The following is a 19,145-nucleotide window of genomic DNA, read 5'->3' on the forward strand; positions in this document are numbered from 1 at the left end:
AAAGGAGTATAGTTAATGTTTCTTCTGGGAAATTCTTCCTTTTTATTAAGTATCACCATTTATTAATCGTATCTAGGCAATTCCTAGCTTAATGGTACATTCAAAGTAGATTATTTGAGATTTAATTTGGAATTCATTCAAATGCAGCTGACTTACACCATAGAAAAGTCCTCACTCTTTGGAGGTCTCGTCTGTAGATTAAATGCTTTCCTCTGTGTAGGAAAACCTATAGCCTACATATGTGAGAATGCAGTTAAAATACTGGCACTGCAAAAGGATTTCTCAGATACGTTTTTTTTTTCCATATTTCTAGAGTTTCTTTGGAAAATATGCTGTCTGACCTCCTGAGGGAGCAAAGCATCTTCTCCACAAATTAGGCTGGAAAGCTTAGGAGGAGAGCAGCCATTTGCTTCAGCCTTGTACTGTGTGGGTTGCTAATTTGAGTTTCTGTAAAATGGAACCAGCTTCAAGGACCTCAAACGATTCCCATCAAGCGCTGACATTTCCAGATAAGGGGAACATTAGCTCCTACGTTGTCTTTCTCTGCAGCTTCGGGAGGCTGATTCTTAGCCCTCTGCTTTACAGTATTGCTGTATTTACTCTAACTTTTGTTTTTAATGTCAAGTGGCTAGAATTGCTGAGAGGATTTCTACTCTGTGTAGGGAAGAAAATGCTTTTTTATGTGACACAAACAGCCCAGCAGAACAAATGAATAAGTGTAATTTTTATAGGCCTGGAGGTGAGGAATAGAGAGTATTACGAGGGTAATTTCATGGGACAAAGTCCCCTCGGGTATTTGAAACTCTCAAGAGGCATTTGAAAGAAGGAAATTAATTCAAGAACATCTTGCCAGCCAGGTTATTGATATAGGAGTGGATGTCGCCAAGAGCTGTGTGGGAGGGAGAAGCCTGGTGTTGCTGGCAGCTGTGGGATGTAGGCATGGCCAGGAGCTGGCACCCAGCGTCCTCGTTTGCTGCTGGCTCCTGATGAATAATCGCAGCTTTTTAAGGTGCTTCTGTTCAGAAGGTCAGGTCTGGTCCCTGTCTCAGTGATGCTCCAGCCCAGCTGGACCTTGGCATGCTGCTGCCTGGTCCATGCACCCGGTTCCCAGCCCATGGGGTCAGTGGGGATGCACAATAGTGCCAAAACCAGAAATTTCACATTTTTCATCATGGCTGGCTGAAGGATTTTGGTCATGTTGGACAAGCACTGGTGGAGAGACTCAGTGTGAGGGCTTTTGAAGGGCCCCATCCTCACGCTGTTGCCAGAGAGGTCTGCTGGTGGCCATCCAGAAAGTCCCCCCACACTACTGGTGGTCACACCTGCTGGTAAGTTCCCTTGCCACCACAACAGAAGTGGTCCCAAAGCACCCTATCAAGCACCTCTCAATTAATGCAAGGAGAAATGTCATTTCATCGCTTGTGTAACGAGCTTAATAATGTTTAATGACCACTTCATACTGTTGTTGGTTGCTGACCACAAAATAAAGCCAGGCCGATTGGGATTCGTGGTTTTAATAACATGGATAACTGCATTGGAAGACAATCACTTTATTTACTATCACTGAATTCTTTACTATTGCTGTTATCAGTACTGCTGATGATATTTCTACAGCAGCACTAGGAAGCCTCAGTTATTCACCAGCAAGCTGGGCGCTACGCAAGCTCGTGTCCAAAAAGTGACCATCGCCACAGGCAGTTTGTCACCCATGGGAAACATGCACGACTACAGTGCTGCTTAGTCACCACCTGGATGGTTTTTTCATGAGTTTATTATTATTATTATCATTATTATTATTACTCCAGCCCCTCATCGGGGACATTTATTGTATTTTCTGGTTTGATTATGGAAATACATCGGCCACCGTTTGCTGTTGCTTTTCCCGTGCTCCTGTTGGGATACTACAAACACTAAAGCTGACAAGCTCTGTATTTAAAGGTGAAGGAACATTTATTTCAGAATAGAAAGCAGTGTTCTTTCTCTTTTTTTTCTTTTTTTTTTTTTTGGCAGCCTTCAAACATGAATGAAGCCTTCTATGAAAGAATTGAAATGACGGGGTTGTGGTTTTATTTTTAAACCTAGAAATTCAAGCACAGATTTCTATCCAGCTCATATTTTCATGTTTTAAGGCATTAAGTACTCCCTCTCCCACTCCACCAAAAAAAATGAAAGATTTTTTTTTTAAAAAAGGCAAGGAGCTCTGTAAGTACGAGCACACACCGTGGCAGCAAAACTTTCCTAATGAATCGTCCCATTTTCAAGTGACCTCATCTATGATTTGTGTCCTCTGTGCGACTCCTCCATTAAGAAACTTCTGTGATTGCACAGTTCAAATTCACACAGGGAGTCTAAGGGTTTTTTTTTTGTTCTTCTTTTGCAGAGCAATGGTTAGTAATGACCTAAGTAGTGCTTCAGAGCCCATTTGGAGTTTAGCATTTCCTTGAAGACAGACAAGCTTGAGTCTTCTCAAAATAGCTTATCAGTAAGACTCTTCTTGGCAGAGTTTCACTGATTTAAACCCAAGAATAAGGAATTAAGCAAATGTGTGGGGGTATGGGTTTGAGTAACAAAAGGCTTGCAATACACTGCAGATACCTTCTTGTTTAAAATTTGCTGAGCTGAAAAGAAAAAGTGGGTTTTGGTTTTGTTCTCCCATTAAATGATTTTGAGAAGCAATATTACGAAAATTATGAAAAGCATTAGTGATAACCATCTCTGGCACATCGAGGAATGTATTCATCAGGGACACTATGAAACAGAAACCCATAAACCGATAGGATTATTGGTGCAGATGTTGCCCATGGCCATGCTCAGGATTGTCTTGTTACTGCAGCTATTCAGCAGCAAGCCTTCCCAACCCGCCTTTTAAAATCGCTGGTGCCAAACTGCTGCAGGCCAAAAAAAGTCATTTTGCATTTGGCTGCTACCTGTTACCATTCTTTCCCTTCCCAGCTAGTGCACGCTTAACCCCTGTGGTGTCTGCTCCATTTCTTTCCTTTGGTGCTCACATTTAAAGCTTCTGCATTGCTGAACGGGGACCACGAGCGCTGAAAAGCAAAAACTTTAACACTTTTAAAGAGGCTACAACAGAGCAGCGGAATCAATCACCATTGGGAAGGTTTGGGCACCAGTCCCTCAGCAAAGCAAGAGGAGCAGCCCTTTAAAAGGGAGGCCCCTTGCTGGAATGGCTCTGGCACTCCCGAGAAGAGCAGGAGTAAAACCTATGACAAGTTCGATCAGGAGAAGGCTGGATGAGCTAAACTGCGGGCCCACATGGAAGTGTACACTCATGCACGGACCCCAGTGCACAATGGGCCATCCGTGCTGTCAGCACAAGGCTTGGACACGGACCAGGCATAGAAACTAGCTTGTGTTTCGGCTTGAGCAAGAAGTTATTTGTTCATTTTAAGTCAATATAAACCATCTCCAGCCCTCCTCAGGCTTGTCACTCCCTAAGTGACTTTTCTCACTCTTCAGCTATTCGTCTGTAATGCAGCGGGGGCTGTCGTTATACTGGCTTTGGAAGAAATCCCAACGCATACAAAGACGCCTCCACTTGAAGTGTTGAGGGCAAGCCATGCGCTACCAGCACATCCTGGCACTAGCCACTGCGCTTGCCTCCCGACAGACCTGCTCTAGAGCTACAGCCCACCTCACTGCCCATGCTGTGCCCCAAAAATAAGGTAGCTTGTCACAGAACAGTTAGATCTGTAAGGTAAGTCCAGATTTTGCTCCACAGCATTTGGGTTAGATGCTCCAGAGAGTAGATTTGCAACACTCGATCCCTCTTCCATTTATATTCAACCTGCATCTCTGACATTTGTCAATTGAAAGTATTTTCCAGTTCATTTGGGGAAGCACGAAGAAGGAGTTACACTGAGCTTCTGATAATGTTGGTTCATAATAGGCATGAAACTTCTCATACCTGTGGATGAAAGCCAAAGCTGCTTTCTGTTTGAATACATCTGCGCTTTGTTCCGGTTACCACCTAAGCCACCAGACTCCCCTTTACATGGGTTTGTCACAAAGAACCGCACAGCGCCCCAGCACCACTGCCTGGGATGACTTTTGTGCTTCCAACCCTCACGTGGCTCTCTGTTAACAAGTACCTTCAGCTCCTCCAGCTCCACATTAAGACGGGGAACCCACAAGTATCTGGCATCCGCAGTTCTGCTTGCAAACCAATGAATCAAACAGACAAAATCTGAGCAGTCTTTTTTACCTTATAACCAGCAGAAACTTCCAAAGCTGCTCAGAGCCTTTACTCATCTCCTGTTTCCCCCAGATCTATCATTTCGGATATCCAGCTGGCAGTGGCATAGCCCTTATCCTGAGGAGAGCTCCAGGACTGGACCAAATGGACATACCAATTCTCTCTCCAAACCCAGTCGCGTTGGATGCATCCCAGCCTGAGTGCATCTCCCAGCTCTGGTGCTTTGAGCAGTGGAAAATAATCAGCTGTGTCTTTCTCCACAGCACATCCTTTGTGTGTTTATTCTTATATTTAACTTTTATTCCCTATACGATTAAAATGTTTATACACTTTTTTTAAAAGGCCTCCACTGACTAGACAGTAAATCTACTCATACAGTGGTTTTTCCTGCTTCTGAAGCAGTTCACAATAACAAACCTACTTTCTCCCCAACTCTTTTACTTTTTCTAGGTAGCATGAGTCATGAAAGTTTCCCAAGTGCCTGCAAAAACATTCCTTAATTCTTCCCCAGTTGTTTTTGTCCTTTGTCTTCCAGGGAATGCGCCGCCCTGGACAAGGTGGATCTCTGGCTGCAAAGGCTGATGGCTCACGAGGAATTCCCCACGCTGGTGGCACTGCCATCCTCTGCCCAGTGCCACACACAGGCATCCCTCCCTTGCCCCTGCATGCGAATGCCTCTTTGTGGCAGGCACTTCAGTAAACTCTTACTTCAAAAAGAACGATTATATATGGTGTCTGAAGTGAATTAGTTTTTGATTATGTGAAATCCACGTTCAAAAGAGCCCTTCTGTAGACCACACACTTGAAAAGCAACATAAACATCAAAATCTAAAGCCATACTTATGTATACACGTCTGTTTACATGCGTATATTTAGATAATCATATATCATTTAAACTTCTTCCTCCCCCCAAAAAAACAGTTCATGAAGTAGAATAAATAGCGTCAGTTTGAGAACGTATGACCCAACAGCAATTCCTCTCACAAGTGCTTTTTATTCTTAACACAGGGAAATATTTCAGTCTGGGGACTCCAAAACCCAGTTTGTAGACAGAAGTAACTTGGTTGACTGGGTTTCTTTTCACATTGGGTAACTTTGAGCACAACAAAGTGACAAGGATTTGCTGGAAGCTTTACCTAGCAAGCAGCACCTCTGCTGCTTGGCTGGTCAGTGGTGACTGTCACCAGCACTTCATGCACTAGAAGTGCTTTTAATATGGTTACACAATGCTTACAATTTTAACGTTATTCTAACAATAAACTGCTGGTTTAGCTCAATTTAAACAGATTTCAATGAACTGAGAGCAGGATTAGTACAGGCCCACAACGCAAGCCTGTTGTGCTTTCAGCCCAGGCAATCAGCCCATGCAATGCTCAAAGAGGCATCCCAGTGCTAAGAGCTGAAAGCCTGGGCTCTAAGCTACACCGACCAAGTCCTCACTTCATTTACATGCAACTGCTAAGATTTGCCTTCACTGCGTCTTCCCATTTGTATGCTTGATCCCAATTATGACTAAATTTAACACCAAAATTTAAACAATATGTTTCAGACAAGTGAACCATATTGAGAAAGAATGTAATCCAGAACTGGATGCTTAACTTCAAGCCAGGAACACACAATTTCAGTAATAAAATCTTTTAAAGACAGGATTTAATTTTCATTGTATTTATATTCTTGCTGCCTAATCAAACCCATATGGAAGGCGCTGCACTGAATGAAACTACAAAATTACTATTTCAACAGACCAGCCTGTTCTCAAACCTATGACTGATGCTCAGCTGAACAGGTTGTTTTAAAACATTCTGGCACACACCCTTTGCAAAAGCGGTGCCCTGGAGCACCCAGGCCTGCTTTCACTTCTCCTCTCAGCGTGATCGCCAGCGGCTGCCGCGCAGCTCGACCACACACTTTGCCTCCTGCTTTCCAGCTCTGCCAGGGGCTGGCAGCGCAGCCACTGAGAAGTCAAAGTTGTCATCATCCATGTATTTCCTCGAGCAGTCACTTACAGTGCTTTTGTCTAAAACTTGTACCCCTTGCAGCTCACGAGCCTTCCTGCCTTGCTTAGCGCTTTGTTACTCAGATTGATTTTATTTAGCAGGCAAGGGTTAAGAACAGCTCTGCTTTCTTGGCAGTGCTCTGTACAGTCTCCTCTTTCTCTCTAACGAAGATAGTTAATTATAGTTTGTTTTCCAACAACAACTGTTTGAGTACTGTGGGTCCTCACTGGTTTAGCTTAGTTAATCGTATTTGAAAGAATGAATTTCTATATCATGAAAAGCCATGAGAATCCAGGATTTGGAGCCCACTTACTTTCAAATTAATGCACACCAAAAATTAAAAGCAATGGGTTATGCAAGTATTTTATGCATGTTATATCTCAGGTACTTACTAAAGCGTCTCAAGAGGCAAGGGCTCCTTTTGCACAGTGCAATTACAGGCAGAGCTCCTGGATTAGTTTGGTCAACGTGCAGTCTGTCAGTTTAAGTTTAACATCTCAGGAAGCACTTACCAAATCGTGATCACATGGACGTCAAAGTTCAGAACTGAACCGAAATCTTGCTCCTCCAGCACCTCCCACAGCCTCTTCCACCCACCACCCTCTGCCTCCTCTCTCCCCAGCTGTATCCTCGCTCCCTTTCCTGCTTTCTTCTCCCAGCCCCTCAAGCCGTACCTGCAGGAGAGCACAGTTTTGTTACAACCCCAGCAGCTGCAGAGCAAAAATTCTCCAGCAGATTTGCACTTTAGAGCAAGGGCTGCAAGAGATCACTTTTAACAGCCAGTTAGCCTGAAGTGCACCCTTCCTCCACGGCTTGCTCTGCACAATCAGCTCCTTGCCTTAACGGCTCTGTGGGGGATACAGAGATGCAACTCCCTGGAGACTAAACACAAGTGACCTTGAGAAGCAAGCAGCACGGCCACACAGATGCCCATTATTGCCTGTATTGCCTGAAGCACTTACCAGACACTACTTGGAGAAGGGAAACCACCATCAGCCCTTCAACTGCAGGAAATCCTTACCTCCTCAACGCTTCTGTCCTGGCAAAGCCCCTTCCCCGTGCTGTGAAAGCCTTTGCAAAAGAAGTCTCTGCAGTTCAGTGATCCTTCTCAGAGGCCCAGCTACAATTGAAGAGCAAAACCCGCTGCTTATAACAGATTAAGTCTCCCAGGAAAGTGGAAATCCCTCTTCATTAAACAGATATTTAATCCCATACTTTACTACTTAGGAAAGTTAAAGCAAGCATGTACCTTCTAATGGGATTCAACTCTTCTTGCACACTCAGGCTAGTTAACACTCTTTAGTCAAAACTCATCGCTATGTGCTTTACCTTACATTTATTCAGGGTAACATTTTCCTTCTGTAACCCTTCTTCCCACACCTTACCTTATAAAAAACACGATTGCTCGTGTCACCATAAGCAGCAATGGAAGCAGCTGTGGGCTAAAAGGCAGCAGGAATGGTAAAATCATTTCGAGTATAAAGTTAGGAAAAAAAATGAAGTATGAGAGCTGATTGCTCTGTTGACTTACATTTCCCTCCACAGAGACCATCCTTTCTGTGCCACATCCAGGGTACGAGCACCTAAAGGAACTTGTAGTCAGTTGTGATTTTGGGATGTGCTAATGGGAGCTGGAGTCAGCATGGTGAGTGATAGCACTCACTTGGACAGCTTTAGTGACTAAGACTGCTGTCAAGACAGTAGCTCAGGAAGCGTTGTGGTAGCGTTTCCATTACTTCTACTAAGGCCTTTGATGCTGCCGTAGCCATATGTGAGGTCACACAGAGCTGTCCCAAGTCCCACTGTAAGCTGCTCCGAGTATTTCACCATACAAAATGCAACTGCTTTCCGGACAGAACCTAAAGCCAGCATCCATACCCATGCACATGTTCCACTGTTGGTGGTGTCAGCTCACAGCCATGTGTCACAGCAGAGAGGAGCAGCACAAAGGCAACAGTGTGAGGCTTGCTGGTCTCAAATCACTGGGCTGTGGGAACAAGCAGGGCCTGTTTCACCTGACCACTCTTTTTGCCAGTGTTCCTTTGCCACATTCCCAGTGCACAGGCACACTTTCCAACCCTCTCCAATTCAAATCTATCCATTTATTTGTGAAATACCTCGTTTCCTAAAGCTGCTATTACTCTGGAGTTCTCACATTACCACAAGTATTAATAGAGTACTCTGCTGCCTTCCTCAAGCAGATCACGGTACTAGCGCCCCGCACTCCAACTCATGATCACGCAGAGTATTAATTGCCTCCATCTGTATTTAGACACCTCCTAAGCCACCCAGCTACTAAAATGCAGAGCACTGAACAGCTTCTGTTTGCCTTAGTAGACTACTCACACAACTCAAACACACCATTGCTCACGAGTTCGAATCTCTTGTACTGCCAGCGATGTTCCCACAACTACAATTCCTGCAAGCTCCTACAAAACACAATACGGATTTTAATGCGTGAGCAGCTCAACACTCAGCAGTGAAATTTACTTTTATAAAAAGCAGAAGTGCAGAACTTTACTACAGCTGAAGAACACTCACAGCAACTCTGCAAGAGACCAAGCGTTGTTGCAAGGATGTAGTTTTCAAAAAATAAAGAGGTAAGAGCCATCAGATTAAAAACTGGGTTAAAAAAAATTGCACTGGCTTTTTGTGCAATGGTCCTAACAGTCCAACCAAACTAAAACTGAAGTGGCAATCATTCATCAATCGTCTAAAGCTTCTGATTCATAAAGCACAGGACTTTGTATGCTCAGTTCAGCAAGTTATGCAGGTATTTATGCAAGTAATTACTTTTGTGTTGGCTATATGAAGCCAGGTTTCAGCTCCCTCAGTCTGCAGTTAATTGCAATGAGGTTTCAACGAAACACCTCTAGTATCTTAAATATAGGTTCAGCTGCACTGAGCTATTTTCACTTCTATTAGCTCCAGTAATTCAAAAAAACAAAACCTGGTCACAGGAAAGGTTATTTCTAGATTACAGAAAGCACGATTAATATGTAGTTGAGTTTCTAGCCTGTTTCATAAAGCAAGAAAATAGCCTTATTTGAATGGCATTCACCAAGGTTTAGCAAATTCCACTTCCCTCCTGAAATAAAACAGAAAATAACCTTGGGCTTGCATAGCAGTTCCAGTTCGCACTTCTAAGAACCCACCTACTCCTAAGCTCAGTGCCCTGTTTTCTGCCAGGAGCAGTTTGGCCTCCTCCAGCTCCAACCAGGATGCAAGCCTGTCACTGCACAGCACCAGTTAGGTACCTCTAAACTGCTGCAGCTCCACTTCCCATTCCAAAATGCTTCTCCCATCCTGTTCTCCCAAGATTTAGAGAAAGGGTCATCACTATCATGGAAAGCCAAACGAATGAAAGTCCACAACCCACTGAAGTACAGCCACAGCTGCACAACCTGCTCTGGGTGAGCTTCCTCAGCACTTCAGTTTGCCTGGACCCAGAAAAGTTTCCTGAATATAGCTGCCTCAACAGCAGATAGATATAAAAACTTCCAGAGTCACTTACTGGTTTTGGGGTCAGCTCACCACTTCAATACTTCATTTGTATTTCATTGGACCCTATGGTCTATTTATAAATTGTTTATCATACAGTTGCTTGAAGTCAGCAAGTTTACTTCTGTTTTTAGTAAAACAGTGCATCTTAGTTCTACGAAAGCACATGTGCAACACTTGCCTTTTCCATCAATTTCTACAGCATTTTAAAGTTACAGTTAGGTTACAAGTGTTTTACAAGTTTAGGTTACAAGCGTTAGATTTTTGCTTAAAACTTCACCAGCTCAAAGTCAGATTTCCAGAAGGTAAAACAAGAATACTCCTCAACTGTATCATGTCCAGTAGCATCCCAAGACCAACTGCCCACAGGCAGTGCACCTTGCCTTCAGTCTGCATTCCCCTGTGCTCTTCAATCTCCTCCTGTCACACAACGAACAGAAACGGTGGCTGTTTAGCACGTGTGCTGCCTCATCATCACACCCAATAGTATTTTGGTAAATCTCAAAATACAAATACATTGGTAAATCTCAGGATTTTAAGGAGATTCTGACCTTGAAGAGAAAACTGGACGAGACATTTCAGAAGTATAAAAGCTGTATTTTCAATTCAGCATTTAAACTGCAGCACCTATATACAGAGTTGAAACATGGACACACAGCTGGATCAATACACACAGGCAATCTGGGTCATACCAGATGCATTCAGCCTCAACTTTCAATGTATTTGATGGCAAACGCCTTTGCTATTCTCCAGCTTGCAGAAAAATAAGTATAATTTCCTATTTGAAGGAGCAGTCAAAGAAGACTTGCACTGTTTTAGAAATTTGTGTAATTTACTCAGCATGTTCATTTGTCGCTCCTCCAATTAGGAGAGGGACATAATTAAATAGACACTTCAGAGTTTCAAAAAGGACCAAAAAATAAGGCAGCAGTTTAGAGTATGTTTCCAGTGATGTGTTACCTAGCAGAAAAGCCGAAGATGCCAAGAAGTCATTGGAAAATAAGTCGTATCAATGCAGCTATACAAATTGACATTCAGACTTTATTTTAAATAGCATCACCGTGTTTGTTTCCAGTTCCCACATCATCTTGATCAGACGCTACTCTTAAAGGTTAGTCAAAACTCACCTCCCACTCACGAACCCAGTTACGGCTGCATGCCTCATGACCTTTCACAAGCCTCACACAAGAGCTGGCATACAAAATCCATGCGTGCCACACGGCACACTGCTTTTGGTGCACGTTTCTGAATGGCCAATGCATTTCAGTGCAAGAACAAAGCACAAGATCTGAAGTGTGGAGCTCTTCTTTTAGCCCTACCTTACAGTCACGTGATGGCCCATATCAAAGCAGAAGTGCCACCAAAAGGTCACTATTCCAGTATGACTTGTAGGACAGGAGGCACCGCATGTCACAAGCACGTGGCAAGGACAAGCGAAGGACCACCAGAAGGCCAAGCTTTACTCACCTCACCTTTGCAGGTACTCAGCTTGACCACCATGGAAATAAAGCAGGCAGAAAACTGGCTCCGGCTGAAACATGAGAAAGCGGATGAACTCTTCCTTCCCACCACAGCTGGATTCAAGTTTGCTATCTGCTGCCACATCCAGACCAGTGAAAAAGACTTCAGTAGCTGTCTCCCTTATTCCAGGCTGAAGTTATACTGAACTAAGCTAAAATCAAACACGTTACGCTCACCCTGAATGAGCAAGCATATGCTCATTTCTGTGGGTTCTCATAAGAAACTAGAGTTTTAACCACCAAATCTGAGTATCTAAGAGACCTATTTAAGATCCACTGCTCTCAAAAAGGCTATTCAGTAGTCCAAAGATCGGTAGCTGTAATTTGCATTACGTATCCTATTAGGCAGCAGCCACCCCTAAATTAAATATAGTGGGACTGCAGCCCCAACAATGCAAGGTGTTTCCCTATAACCGCACTGATTAAACAGACACCAGACTTCCAAGTCCTTTTTAGCAGACGTCACACTGCACAACGTAAAGTGGCAGGCAATTGGCCAAAAATGGTTAGCAAAAAGGATTCCTTAGACCTCCAGTATCCAAATATAGCCCTGGCTGGTCACATGGGCTGCCATACAGTAAGTGCTCCTCACTTTACCTACCCTCTGATTAAGCAGTTTGAGCTAAAAAGCATGTACTTAGAATAGCATTTCAGCTTCCAGCCCAGTTCTATGAAGTGTATAATCTTGCTGTACCTTCCACGTTCAGACTGGCAGGAAGGAAAAGTTGGTTTAGGTTTCTCGTGAGCCCAAAGGGGATGATTAGCTACAGAAAACCAACAGAATATGAGACCCCTAATATTTATGTATATACATATAGACAAGCACACACATATACGTGCATATATATAGATAAAAGCAATGCATCTCTAACATACCACAGAACACAGTGCAAAAGAATACAGAACGTGCTGTAAAAGCCTCACTCACTAACAAACTCTGTAGTGCATACTGATTTTTTTAATATTAAAAAAATTGCCATACCTTACTCCACCTAACCTTTAGCAACTCCTGCCTTCACATTACGCTCAGTATGTTGAGAGCCAATTGGTTGACTATGTCCTCACAAGAGCTCCATGGCTGTTTACACATCAAGAGGCTGTGCAAAGTTTCTGAAGAGAGATGGGCCTCCATTGTGCTGCTGCCAGACTCCAACTTAAACTGAAGTGGGAAAAAGTTGATTCTGGCCCGTCCCTTCTCAGCCCTCAAAGCCCCTGTCCACGTTGATTATAATGCAGGCATCAAATAAGTTTATAAAACTTTGCAACTGTACTAATAAATACCAGTTTCACTCGCCCTTCCAAAGCACCCCCTCCCAAACAGTGAGGATCAAGTATCACGGTACTGACTTACAGCAAATCGCATGGTTTTTGAAGAGGTTCAGAGGTTGAATTTAGGTAGTAGCTATTACTTGACCCATGTTGGGGTTTTTAGGGTTCCTAAAGAGGAAAAAAAAAGCTCAGTGCCACCAAGCAAAGCCACAACGTTCACATAGCAAACTGAAATATATTCAAGTTACAATAGGGCATTATGTCACAGCTTTTTGCTAAGAGCACAAAGTCTTTCCTCCAGCTCCAGCGCTCGGTTAAGCTATTACTCTGTTACACTCTCACAACAAAGCACACTGAGGAGCGGCGTGCAGCACGTTAACATACCCACCGTGCCACGTTCGGTTTCACATTAATGCCGACGCTAAGCCGGCCTGCCCGCACTCCGACCACCTCCAGACACCCAGATGTTGCGCTATTTTTATCCCCAAGCAAAACCCAACAAAACTTCAGAGCGGGAGGCCACCGGGTTGTAACAGCAAAGCCTTTATTCCAAGCCTGCAGCGGGGAGGTTTCGGTGCCGGGCAGGCTCGCTGCGCTCCGCTCCCACCTCGCTTGGCCGCTCCGCCGGGCCTGCCAAGGCAGCTCGCCGTGACGTGTCCACCTGAGGCAGCCTGGCTCCGCCGCAGCAGCCCCCGGAGACAAAGTTCTGTAGTGCACTGACTGCTATCGTAACCAGAGTCGGAGTGTCACAGAACTTTGCTTCAGGAGGCCAGACCCGCCTCGGGCTCCCCGGGAGGCTTCCCCTGCTGGAAAAGGGCGAGAAGAGGAGCACGGTTAGAAAACGAGGCGGGGAGACAACGACGGGAAAGCGCCGCCCGCGGCGGAAACCCGGCGGCAACAGCTGGGGTCGGCCCCGAGCCCCCTCACGGCCCCGAGCCCCCTCACGGCCCCGAGCCCCCTCACGGCCCCGAGCCCCCCTCACCCTCCTCCTCCTCCGCCGCCGTTACCGCAGCCCTTCCCTCAGCCCCGCCGCCGAGCGCAACAGGTCCGCCCCCCTCAGCGCAGCTCAGCCCGGTTCATCCCGGTCGGGCCCGTCCCGGCCCGTGCGGGTGCCCGCGCCCCGCGCCGCCCCGCGCCGCCCCGCTCCATCTTGACTTTTGCCGACGTGGAAATTTTGGGTTCGGGGACGAGCCGCGCTCTTATTGGCCAGCGCCGGGCGGGGTCGGAGGTCACGGCTGCTGTCGCCGCTCCGCGCCAAGCCGCCCGGCGAAGGCGGGGCCGCCCCGCCTCCCTCCGCGCCCCCCCCCCCCCCTCCCCGCCGGGCGGGGCCGCGCCGTTAGTGGCGGGAGGGGGGCGCGGAGGGAGGGTCCGTGCGCGCTCCCCGCGCGTGCCCGCGGCTCCGTCAGGGGGATGGGGGCGGTGGGGGGCGGTGTGCCCCGCTGGCACCGTGGGGACGGGGGCGGGACTCGGCGAAAGTTGGAGCAGGGGAGCAGCGGGAGACCGCCGGGGGGGGGCTCCGGGTCTTGCCCGAAGCCGGCGGGATTTGGGAAATTTGGTCCTGCCTCACCCTGAGCTATGCCAGATGTGAAAAGTCCTGCTTCACCCTGCCCTAACCCAAAATACGAAAAGTCCTGCTTCATCCTGCCCTAATCCCAAAATGTGAAAAATCCTCCTTCACCCTGCCCTAACCCAAAAAATATGAAAAGTCTTGCTTCACCCTGCCCTAACCCAAAATGTGAAAAATGCGAAAAGTCCTCCCTCACCCTGCCCTAACCCAAAAAATATGGAAGCCCCTGCTTCAAAACACCTCTCCTCTCCCTCTGGAGTCTGACAGGAAAGCTCAGGTGGATCGGTTTTCCGAAGCAGATGATTTCTTCTCTCTTCATTTAATTCTATTTTCTCTGAGATTTCTTCTCTCTTCTTTTTTTTTTTTTTAATTTTCTCTGAGACTTGGCTACTTCTAGTACTTTGCTCTCTAGCCTTCCACAGCTATTAAAAAGGATTTCAAAGCACAAAGTTGGCTAAATAACTACACGCTTAAAAATAATAATCTCTGCCGCCATTCATCTCCCTTTACACTGAATTAAATTAATTAAACGTAAAACCTGCCCTATCGATCAGCTCGCCCGCTAGGCTCGGACAAAGCTGCTGATGCAGTCAGCAGTGGGAACAACCCACCCGCGCCGAGCTTTGCAGCCGTGTAGGCCTTGGCTATAAAAATGCCCCCGCGTGTGTCGAGGCGTTGGAGCAGCCCTAGAGGGATGCTGACACGCGGCTACGTGGCCATGGAGGTGTTGGGACGGGGAGCCAGGGCCCTGCCCCGTAACGGGATCACCGCTCCCTGGACGCCGGCCCTCGCACCATCTTTGTCACGGCAGGATCCCAGCGATGCCGGCGAAGCCAAGCCTTAGCTGGCATGTCAGTGTCTGAAAAGGAAATAACATGAAAAACATTTCTTTGTTGTTGTCATTTATATTTTTTCCAATGTAACATTTGGGGAGGGAGAATCCCAGAAGGATCTCTTACCTTTAAATACCTATTTTTTTCCTCCTCTTCCTTACCTCCTTTGTCTGCAGAAGCAGAAATCGCAAGTCTTCTGTGAGCCTTCCTGAGGTGTTTGCAAAGCGTGTTCCTCCCCATCCACACCTTCATCATGCCATTCATTCTCCAGCCCTATCCCATTCATTTTTCCACGGGTAGGTTATTTCCTATCTTCCCATTCCCCATCTATCCCTGGTCCCTAAGCGTGCAACCCCTGTGCTAGGCCGTGGCGTTGGCCTCAGCTATGCTGTTGCCACTGCCATGTGTAGGGGAATATTGATTTTACAGTGTGTATGCTCTGTAAAAAATCAATATCTCAGTAGATTGAGCAGAGCGTGCATCGGTGTAATGGAGCCCAGCCTGCTAATGTAACATGCAGGGGTCCTCATTCAGAGATTGAGGTCAGTCAGAAAATGGAAATGTGTTTTCTTATTTTATTGTCTGTTTCAGATTTAATGTAGGTGTTTATGTTCTAGTGTTTAACCTACAGCAGGGCATAGAGTTGCTTTAAAGTCATATTCAACAGAATGTCACACATTTCATACAACATACATAAAAAAACATGCCTCAGGCGTACAGCCCATCTTTTAGAGCTTAATAAACACCCTCTGCCACTTACCCACCCTATGTCCATTAAACAATGGTTGTGAGGAAAAATCAGTAATTTTTGTTTCTTCAAAACAAAAATAATTTTCTGTCATTGGGTGCAAACTTAGGTTCTGATTATGTAGTAAAAGACACGCAGTGCTTTTAACGAGCCCTGATATAATGGCATGTATTAATGAATATCGTAACTGGGTATAAGTGAAAAGAATGAAGGAGGAGAAATAACAAACATACAGCACAAAACCAGAGGAAAAACCCACACTGATTTTAATGGACCTGGGATTTTAGCCAGAATGTTCTCCATGATACATTATCCGCTTTTTAAACCGTTGCATCATGCCTCAAAATTTAGCAAAAGTGCTTCTTGAAATGGCACGTGAAACCACTGCATTCTCAGGCTGAGAGTCAGGGTTAGTGTAAGCATACTGTTGTTTCACATCTCTGCAGAGGCTTGATATAGCTTCATCATTACTTAATAATTCTATCTTCTGTCTTTGTCGGAGGCTATTGCTCACTCTGCAGCAGTGAATGCCGATCTGTGCAGTGTGCAGAGGACTGAGTACCACGTTTGCGAATGTCACGATGTTTTGCGCTGAAAGATTTGCATTCAGAGATGCTGGGGGGACCCACATGTTCGGTAAAGAGGCGAAGGTGTTTATTGCTCCGTCATCCTCTTCATTAACTGGAGACTTTCATCTGGCAGTCTTAGCTGGGGAGGTTTGCAGGACTGGAACAGTAATGCCTGCTTCCAGTTGCAGCTCTGGTTTAAGACATGGCCGATGTAAAAGGCTGCTAAACGTAAAATGTTGTTACATATAGGTGCTTACTATACCAGAATTTCTCAAGCGTCAGTTGATTTTCTGCAGTCACTGACCACTGATTTCTAATATGTTTATCTATCTCCCTATTATGAAGGAATACTCATTGTTTTCAAGCACGAAGAAATTTTTTCCTTACAGAAAGCTGTTAATTTCAACTTTTTTTTTTTTTTTTTAAAGAAAGTTCATCAAGAAATCAAAAGGAATGGTAGTAATGGTAGTATTATCAGTTTCTGGGAACCCATGTAGTTACCATTCTTAGGAGCATACCTCGAACATGTCCTGATGTCTTTCAGGTATAGTTTAAAAATAATGCAATACCATAGAAAGTACAATATATAGGCTATGATATAATTTTATTTAATTCTAGTTTCTGGGAACCCATGTAGTTACCATTCTTAGGAGCATACCTCGAGACATGTCCTGATGTCTTTCAGGTATAGTTTAAAAATAATGCAATACCATAGAAAGTACAATATATAGGCTATGATATAATTTTATTTAATTCTAGAATGTTTCCACATAAAACTATGATAAAGTACAATAAAAATGTAATTCCAGTTTAAATGATAAGGTAAAACTTATAGCTGAAGATTAAGAAATAATGATTAGGGCTGAATTTTACCTTAAAAATCCATCTTCTTGGCAGCATCCTTCCGACCAGGAAGATTCAGGAAGGTGGTTACGACACAAGTCAGGCAAAAGCACATATTACAAAGAACCAAGCTGTGACATTTTTGTGAAGTAAGTATAAACAATATTTCACAGAATGTCAGCTTTAGCTTAAAAGGTGGGAAAGGTTTATAATACAATTTGCTTTTATAAGAGAATACTCCATTTTCCAAGGGTCCTTCTCTGCCAGTTATGAAATAGCAATTTGTGCTCCTTTTTTTTTTCTTTTTCATTTTAAAACAATTAGTATATTATAAGAATTACTATTTAAATGTAGTTTGAAACCAGAGTTATGCAGGATGGAAAATTAATTGTCTCATTAGCAGAAGCACTTTTTTGGTATTCATGCCAATAAGTAAAGACTCGGTCATAAACATCAATCAATATTATAGAACGTTTTAGAACAAAAGTAAACAATTTATATTATGACAATTTGTAGCACTACTTATTGATAAAAGAAAAATGATATGTATAAACTCAGTGGCATATCATTGTAATTCTTAGTTATTATCTGGGATTGTTTGCTCTTGATTAAATATGATTTGTGTTGTATCTATGTAATTCTGTACTTCTTTATTATAATAAATGTGCATTAAAACTGCATTATAATATCCTAATTGTGAAATTGCTGTTGAGTAAATTACGATTATGAGCACTGTAATGTAGTATTTTACCAAAATGTTATGTATCCTAGTGCTTAAATTCTTTTGCATCTCAGAACCATAAAACTATTTGCTAAAGTAAGTAAATAATGATAGATAGTGCAGGCAAGTCTGTGATAGGTCAGAAAAAAAGAATCCAGGTTTCCTGAGTTCTCCCTCTATCTCTAAAAATAAAGTTCCTATCTCTTTCTGTCATCGTAGAGATAAGTGATTGATCTAAATATGATTTTGGTAGCATCTGAACATCACAAAATAAAGCAAGATCTGGTATCAAAACTTGAAGATATGAGGGCATAACATAGCAAATTTTCAGTTAAGTTGGTGGAAAACTTTCTCTTGATTTTAATAAAAGCTTTATCAATGCATAATGTGCTGGCATCAACTGTATGAGTAGTTCCATTAATTAACTAATATGAGTTTGCTCATATGTCATAGTTAAGAAATTTGCAGAAGCAAACCCAAGGCATCTCCTAAAAACCACAGAGATTCAGAAGGACTGCTTTTGAGTTATAGATCCTAAACAGAGTAACTCTTGACATCGGCATTTTTCAGAAGATACTAATGGATCTCAAAGCAATCAGTGTTGGATTAGCGTAAGAATCTCTACAAAACATTACTATTTTGGAAAACAATATAAATTTCAAAATTTGGTTTTGTTGTACATTGAAATAAATTTTGGACCTTGCTGAAAAATTGCTGAAGCAAGGCTTCAAAGGCAGAATCCAGTCAGTCATCCCTTTTACCCTGTCTGAAGCTGTTTGGCTTTGCGTAGCTGGCCCAGAAAAAGGCTGATACGCTGAATCAGAGGGACTCAAACCTCTCTCACCAGTATCTCCCCCGGGGAGTGCCTCAACGCTGAGCAGCTATCTATTTTGAAGAAAAGATGGGAAAGTTTGTCTTTCACTTTTTTTTTTTTTTTTTTCCAGAAATTCAATTCTGCATCTGAGAAGCTTTCTTACTGGAACAAATACTTTCCCACAAAAAAGTTGCGTTTCAGCAAGTCAGCATTTTCTGATGCAAACAAATATATTGTGGGAAAATTCCCAACAAGCCTTACTTTGGAGTCCTTCAGAAAAAAAAAAAAAAAATGTTGCAAAGGAGAACTATTGGAATGGCATTTACAAGGGGACACACATGATCCTTTATAGTTTGCAAATAAAGTGACAAGGCAGTATCTGGGACAAAGACTTGAGGGAATTTAACCTCTCATTCTTAGGTCAGTGGAAGTCCCTGATACATGAAACTCAGCCAGAGATAAATAAACAACCAAATTCTGTACCATCCACTACAAGCCATGATTTCATCAGTTTGTAATATCTTTAACGTGGATTGGGCTGAAGCTTGTA

At 43.9% G+C, this 19,145-nt stretch overlaps 1 long non-coding RNA gene across 1 annotated transcript; it reads right to left on the bottom strand.

The window, feature by feature from the left end:
- Positions 1 to 5,187: 5,187 nt before the first annotated feature.
- Positions 5,188 to 13,795, bottom strand: LOC125183525 (uncharacterized). Its single transcript, XR_010829191.1, has 2 exons — positions 13,483 to 13,795; positions 5,188 to 13,306 (listed from the first exon to the last, which is right to left on the bottom strand). It is a non-coding gene; the product is annotated as an uncharacterized lncRNA (long non-coding RNA).
- Between the last annotated feature and the right edge of the window lie 5,350 nt (positions 13,796 to 19,145).

The sequence above is a fragment of the Anser cygnoides genome, chromosome 2 (genome assembly GCF_040182565.1).
Source record: "Anser cygnoides isolate HZ-2024a breed goose chromosome 2, Taihu_goose_T2T_genome, whole genome shotgun sequence".
Lineage (NCBI taxonomy): Eukaryota > Metazoa > Chordata > Aves > Anseriformes > Anatidae > Anser > Anser cygnoides.